This window comes from Tupaia chinensis, unplaced genomic scaffold (genome assembly GCF_000334495.1).
Source record: "Tupaia chinensis unplaced genomic scaffold, TupChi_1.0 Scaffold000477_1, whole genome shotgun sequence".
Lineage (NCBI taxonomy): Eukaryota > Metazoa > Chordata > Mammalia > Scandentia > Tupaiidae > Tupaia > Tupaia belangeri.
The window spans coordinates 888,005-895,257 of NW_006159986.1; the positions used below are offsets into that span (position 1 = coordinate 888,005).

At 47.8% G+C, this 7,253-nt stretch overlaps 1 protein-coding gene across 4 annotated transcripts in view; it reads left to right on the forward strand.

The window, feature by feature from the left end:
* Positions 1-7,253, forward strand: part of CDK12 (cyclin dependent kinase 12) — a 135,436-nt gene that overhangs the window by 122,688 nt on the left and 5,495 nt on the right. For 3 of the 4 annotated variants that reach the window (XR_335621.3, XR_335623.3, XR_003550609.1), the window contains exons 17-18: positions 486-691; positions 6,703-6,803. The gene's annotated coding sequence lies outside the window, so the exon portion shown is untranslated. The remainder of the gene's footprint in view (positions 1-485; positions 692-6,702; positions 6,804-7,253) is intronic. The other variant, XR_003550608.1, reaches the window with a different exon arrangement.

A 7,253-nucleotide genomic window follows, 5' to 3' on the forward strand; every position in this document is an offset into this window, starting at 1 on the left:
CCACAATCCCTTCTCCTCCATTCTCCTCTCGGAATCTTGGGAATGGGTCTGGGATTTGAACTGCAGTCAACTATGTGAGAATGCCAGCACCGTAACCATTGTGCCATCCGCTGGTCTCTATATTCACAATGATTAAACTTCTTAATCTTTTGGGCATGGCACTAGTATTATCTTCCTTTTAGACAAGGAAAACAGGTTCACAGTAAGTCATTTTCTCAAGATCACATGCTGTTAATTGGCCAAGAAGAGCCTGGAATCCAGAATAATAGGGCCCTTTCCACTACACCAGACTTTCTCAGATAGGAAGCCATTCTACCCTTTACTAAGGATGCTTGAAAGAGGATGTGAGCAATATTATCTGAGAAATTTGGAGACAGGGAGAATGTTGGGACAGCCTGGGTCAACTCCAGTCCTCCCGGCCAACTTCGGTTCTTAAGAGCAGGGGAAAACATGGCATGTGCCCTCAAAGTTGTTTCCTTTGCCAGAGAAAAACAAAGCTGAAGTGGATGGAGCCCATGAGCAATCTACCTGCCTATTTGAGACCCGGAATGTGTAAAGAAGGCTCAAGTCCTTGGATATTTCTTAGAGGATGGATGATCAATGTTCTCCTTGGAGATGTGAAGGAGTTCTGACCCTTCTGAGGTCTAAGGAAACTGAGGCCCATGTAAAGTGAGCTTTCTACTCTGGAGGGGTAAGGGAGATAAAGCATTTTTTCTTGTTACTGTTTTTGATGATAGGGGAACTACAGTTCATGTACATACACTCATGTTTGATCAGGGTTTGTTTCTGAGGCACAGTGGAGAGGAACAGAGTAGAAGCAAAAATGCCAATCCAGCAGGTGGTGTGGAGGTTAAGGTGATGGATTCCACTTAGCCAACTATATGGTTTGAGTCCTGGAACCACCTGCTTGAAGATCATACTGGGCTGGGGCCAGCAGGTGGCATGGTAGTTAAGGGCAGTGGGGTCCCACATGGTGGATGGCAGTTCAAGTCCCAGACCTAGCGACTTGCTTCCTCATTTTCTCTCTCTCACTCACTCTGTCCCTCTCTGGTCAGATTAAAAAGAAATAAAGTTAAATAAAATAATTCTTAGAAAATCACACAAGGTGCATGTGCATATAAGCTCAAAATCACAAGAGGAGACTGGAGGAAAAGAGACTGCAGTGTGGCCGTCTTGCCTGGAAGGGTGGTTTCTCACTTTCCTTCTATCTACCTGTCTGCCTCTCTCTCTCTGGTGAGCCCCCGCACTCTATTACAAAACAAAACAACAAGAAAAAGTCTGCCCTGTGCTTAGCCCTGACTTCACAACTGTTTTTTTCCCTCCAACTAAAATCATGGACCACTAAGTCTGGAGAAGCTGGGGAAATTGTTTGTTCTGTCCCTCAGCCTCTGGGCACTAGTTGAAGCTGACAGGTGGAAACCTAGAGTTGGCCCAGACACGATTTCAGAGATGATAGTGATGCCAACTTGCAGGAGAGGAGGTTTGGCTCCTCTCCTGGGAGCTGTGTCTGGCCAAAGGCTGCCACCTCCCACCTCCTGCTGGAGCTGGCTCTTTTATAGTTGATGTTACTGTTGCTCCCTTGGCCTTTTCCAGTAGATGTGGACTGCTGACCCTTCCCTGCATTTACCTACAGCTCCATGCTGCAATTACATACCACTCTTCTCCGTCTCCTCCCTCTCATCACTAATAATAGCTCTCCCAGTGGCACCCCTTATCCCTACCCTGTAATTCCAGCCATGGAAGATGAAAACATTGAGGTTCAGACTTGGAATGGGGATTATAGGGATTACATAGGGACCCTACTGCATCATTGAACCAAGTAGAGATAGCCTTTATGAGCCTCTGTCTTTTGGTTGGACGTTTGTAGGCAAAGGGAGACCGCTCTTTCCTGTCTCTTTTCCCCTCTCTGCACTGAGATTCCCTGACCCTCAGAAGAACTGAATGTAGCTGGTAAGAGCTACCTTTCCTTGGAGCCAAGATGGTTCCTAACCAGGAAATCGCAAGACCCCCTGTTGTTCCCTTTCTTTGGTTGCTCCTCTGTACCATACCCCCTCCTCTCCCTCCACCACTCCCTTCCCATTCCTCCTTTCTCTTCTCTTCACTCTCCCTCTCTCTCTCTCTCTCTCTCTCAGCAAGTTTTTTATGTGATTACAGGCACTGCATGGTAATTAGTGCTAAACTCATTTGCACAACTACAGTTAATTGGCTACAACAATTAATTAATGTGTTGGAAATTTGGCACTGGAAAAAAAAAGTTTGTCATCAAAAAAAGGGCAAAAAATTGTAGAGTGAGGTACCCATAAAAATCTAGGGCAGGCTTCAAAAGCCCAGCTGGGCCTCAAACTTCAGGCCGGTCTCAGATGCCTTCTCACTTCCAACTTCAACATATTTTCCTCTTTTATCTTTCATTTTTTCCTCCTTTCTCTCTTTCTTTTCTTTTCTTTCTTTCTTTTCTTTTCTTTTTTTTTTTTTTTTTTTTTTTTTACAACTTAAGCAAACTCATTTCCCTGATAAAATATAGCATGACTAATGGCTAGAGCATGTAAAAATCATTGGGAAAATGTCCTTGGAAGACGAATGCATTTTCAGCAGAATAATTAACTTAATTAACAAATTCACATGCATATTCATCAGGCTATTAATGTCTTCTCGGCTCAGCTTGATGAACATTGCGGTAATAACCATCTCATTTACATACTGCATTCTACTGCGATCCAAAACAGAGACAACATACAGGCGTATACACACGCACGCACACACACGCACAAATACACACAACATGCCTGGGCCATTCTTGACTTCCAGGTTGGCTGGGAGTGTGTGTGTGTGTGCATGTGTGTGCATGCGAACGTGCGTGTGAGAGAATAAGTGAGTAAGGGAGTGGACGGTGGGAACCCCTGCTAGGTGGTGTGATCCTTATAGGGTCATGAGTCAGGTGGGCTAGAGATGCCTACATGTGGATGTCTGAGAGAACTTAATTCATATTCTCTCTCGCTTGCTGTCTCGCTCTGCCTCTTTTTCCTTGTTTCCTTTTCTCTGTGTCATTTTCTCTCTTCTCTTGCCCCCCCCCAACCCCACCATATCTCTCTAGGGGAAAACTTGGTATCCGTGCCAACTTTTTCCTCCCTCCCCTCCTCCCTCTCTCTTCTCCTTCCCTCTCCCAACTGCTGCCAGCCGGCATCAGCGCCGAATTGCCATCTCCTTGAGCTCTCTGTGGAGCAATCTCAGAGAGCAGTAAGGTGTGACGCGGGGCTCTGCCGGCTTCGCGGCACCGCCTGCGGAAAGAGCGCAGGATGGCGGAGGAAGATTAAGAGAAATCGCGAGCAGGGCTCGGCTGCCATTGGTGTGTGCAAACGCCGAGAAGGAAGGGAGAGGGAGAGCGAGGAGGGGGGGAGGGAAAACCAGCAGCTGTCGGCCTAATTCTTCTAACACTCTGCTTGTGGTCATATTAGAAAAACAGATTATGCCCCTCGGTGCCACTCACTTATACTTGACATACGTTAATGTTCTATATCTCCATTCTCTGAGTCTTGAGGACAGTGGACTTGAGGTCCACGAGGATGGGGGCCTGGGAGGCTAAAGGGCACAGAAGACCCTGTCCTCTCATTCTCTCCTGACCTCCAACCCCAGTCTCTACTCACCGTTTGGGAAGCAAGCCTGGGCTCAGTTTGCATTGGATGCCACCAGATGGCCCGGTGTTTTATAGCCTCTGTAAAGGAGGTGCAGAGGTCAGAGGACAACCAGAAGTCCCTCCTAAAGGTCACCACCCCCTTAGGATCTTAATAGCTTAGTCAGGGCCAAGTGAGACCAGCTTTGTGGAATCCTACGCCTAACCTCTCTATGTGCCCTTCCCAAATCACAAGTTGGGGGTCAGAGAAAGAGGTCTGTGATAGTGGGTGCTCAAGAGGGGGTTACAGAGAAGCAAAACAAGGCCAGGATTGTTTCTAAGTTGCCATGGAAATCTGGTTCCCTGCTCCTGGCAGGAAGGGAGTGCCCAAGGCCTTCCTCCTTCTACCAATCCTGAAGGTTATGAAGGAGGAGTTTGCTAAGGCCTGGGGAAAGGGCTGGTCTTGGCAAACAAATCAAGCCCTCCCCACAACCCCACCTGCCTGTCCATAGCCCTCCATCCACCTTCATGACCCTCCCATCCCAATATGCAGTCAAAGAGGGGTGCCTTTTTCCTCTGGTGCCTTGTCCTCTACGGAGACCTGTTGCTTAGCAACCACTAGTGCCTTCTTCCTAATAACTGGCAGGAACTGAGAGATATAGTATCTGTCTCTATATTTCGTTCCTGTCCCCTATTTTTATTTAATAACTGTCTTGGATTTCCTTAGCACCTGCTTTATAGGACTCTTGGATTAAGGTGCACCTGAAGACAGAAACACCTGAGGAAAAATTTCTGTACAGGGAAGAGTGGAAGAAGACACTGGAATAGAGGATCAAGGGAAACTATGGAATTATCTTAGTTATAGATAGAAAAAGAAACATTTAGAACTTGGGATGTAGGAAGGGAGTGATCACAGAGATTTCTAAGGGTCAGCTCCAGGTCCTGGAGTAGCTCTTGACAACTGCTTACCACACTGGCATTTCTACTCCCTACAGCCTTCACTGCCCTTGCCTCTTGACCACTTCTAGTCTAAGTCCTTCTTATATTTTCTTAATTTCTCCTCAGAGAGAGAGAGACAGAGAGGAAAAATGAGAAAGCATCCTCATGAAGGATGGACACACCAAAATCCCTTCTCCATTTCCTCCTCCTTTTTGGAATTTTGGGCATGCATGCACACTCACTGGTGTATTTTTGAAGCCACTGGATCCAAGACTTGAACCATGCAGTCAGCCATGTGGGATCCAACTGCCTTCACTTCCATGACCCCAGCTGGCCCCTCTCACATTTCTGTATATGATGGACCCATCAGACTTCCAGGTTTCTAGTGTCTGGATGTTGATGTCCAGGAACTGAGCTGGGCCTGTGCATGTCCCCCAATGCCTGGGCATCTCCCATAGTTTTTCAGTCACTAGGAAGGAGTTCTTCTGAGCTCCTCACTAGAAAAACCCCACACCTGATCTGGTAGTGGGGGCTATACAATATCACCACAAAATGAGTAAGGAAGGCTGAAGACAGCCTGGTGCCTGTGTGCAGAGTCCAGGGACCCAGGTTTGGTACCTCTCTCCTTCCTCTCCTCTGATTCAGGTTATTATCAACTTAATCCTTTATAACCTTTGCCATCAAATTTAACTAAAATACTATTTTAAAGTCTGAAAAGGGTCTTGTTCGGGGGAAAGAGAGGTATCATAAAACCAGCCCAGCCCTGGGTTTAGGAATATCCCTTTTCATAGCAATCCTGCTGCTGACCTCCCATTTATGTGACTCTTTGCCCTCTGGTCAGTGGGGCAGAGAGCTATAAATAAAAATTTAGTGTGAAGCTGTGTATGGAGAGTTGTACAGTCGTGTCCCATCATCCTCTCACCTCCAGTCCCAATCTCTGACCTCTGGTCCTCATCAGCCAAGACAGTGGCCCTGCTGACACCCTACCCTGACCCTCCAGCATCTCCCCAGCCAGTACCTTCATTGTTATCCTGCTAGCTCACAGACTGTACAATTTCACCCACCATACCCCCCTTCTCTACACCTCTTCCAACCCAAGCCTTCTGTGGGAGACAGATGGGGTGTCTGCGATGGAAAAGGCTCTGGGCTGTACGCCGCCTTGGGTGGGCAGCCCCCCTCACCATCTCCCCACTGCTCCCTCTCCCCAGCTAAGACACTCAGATTCACCCCGGGCAGCACTGGGAGCTGCTGAGGATTCCAACTCTTTTTGCTTCTCAGGCTCAGTCCCCAGAAGTAGAGCCAAAATGCCATCTTTCTTTGAGACCCAGACCCTATCCCCTCTTTATGGAAGACTGGTGCAAAGGCGGAAGTAGGTTACGGAATGATAGGCATCCATGGGACAGGACTGATGTGGAGAGGCAGGGAGAGGTCCCAGGCCTTTCACTGAGTACTAGATGGCTGGGGTTCAGGGGCCTGAGTTGGCAGAGGAGACTAAGCTGGGCAGTTCCTTTGTTCCAGAAATTTGAGGTCCCAGGAGGAAGCTCAGCTTGCTGGTGGGGGAGAAGAAGCTAATATTACAGAGCACCACCTATAAGCCAGGCACAGTGCCAGAGCCTTTCTGTACCTGTACCCGGCTGCCAGGTGAGGAGGAGTCAGGGCACATCGGTTTCTCAGGAGCTCCTAGCATCTTGGCCCAGTTGACCACCTGCTCCTTTAATTCTGCAGTGTCACTGCCAGTTCTTCTACAGCTTTGGCTGCCTTTTTTTTTTTTTTTTTTTTTTTTAAGTTTTGCCATAGGGTGAGAGACAGGAAGAGAGAGGGAAACTGAGAAATCACCCCCCAGGAGAGATGACCACGCTGCAATCCCTTTTCCTTTTCCTTCATTCTCTTGGGATTTGGGGCATACGCGCACACACACCCAACATATTTTTCAAGCCGCCAGGTCTGGTACTCAAAACATGCAGTTAGCCATGTGGGATCCAGCGCCTTAACCTCTATGCCTCCTGTGATCCAGTTGCTCTTTCTCTGTTAACTTGGCAAGCTCATCCTCAACTTAGACTCAGTCAAGTCTCCCAATTAAACACTTTTGTGGTCCTTTGTATTCTTCCAGGGCACAGTTGTAATTATTTGTATGGTCATTTGAATTATAATTGTAGGTTTGCTGGATGGAAAGTTCCACAAGGGCAGTGACACAGCTGTCTGCCCACCTGTGTGTTCCCAGGACCCCACACAGTGCCTAGCAGAAAGCAGCTGTTCGGTAAGCATGTATTGTTTATAAATGGCAACAGGACATCACTCTGGCCTAAACTTAGCTTCTTAGCCACTCTAATTCCAGAACTGACCCACTACCCCAACCTGCAAACCAGTGAACAGGGTACCTGGGAAGTCAGGGCCCCTTGTTTTCCCTAGAAAAATCCATCAGGACAGGACCAGCCCTAGACCTAGAATACAGGGTCACTGCTCTGTCAGAGCCCGGCCCTCCTTGTCTGCTCTCCAACTTCTCCAAGGAGCGAGATAATTCAAAGTCTCAACCATTTCTCCTCACAAGGGAGCCCAAAGTCACTCATGTATGCTGGAAGGAAGAGGAGTTCCAGCAGAAAACTTTTTTGCCTTAGCTGAGACTAAAGAGACCATCTGCTGCCACCTCTCTGTGTGCTTCTGTCCTCTTCCCCTGGGCTTCAGGGAACGAGGTGGTCAAACCATGTGT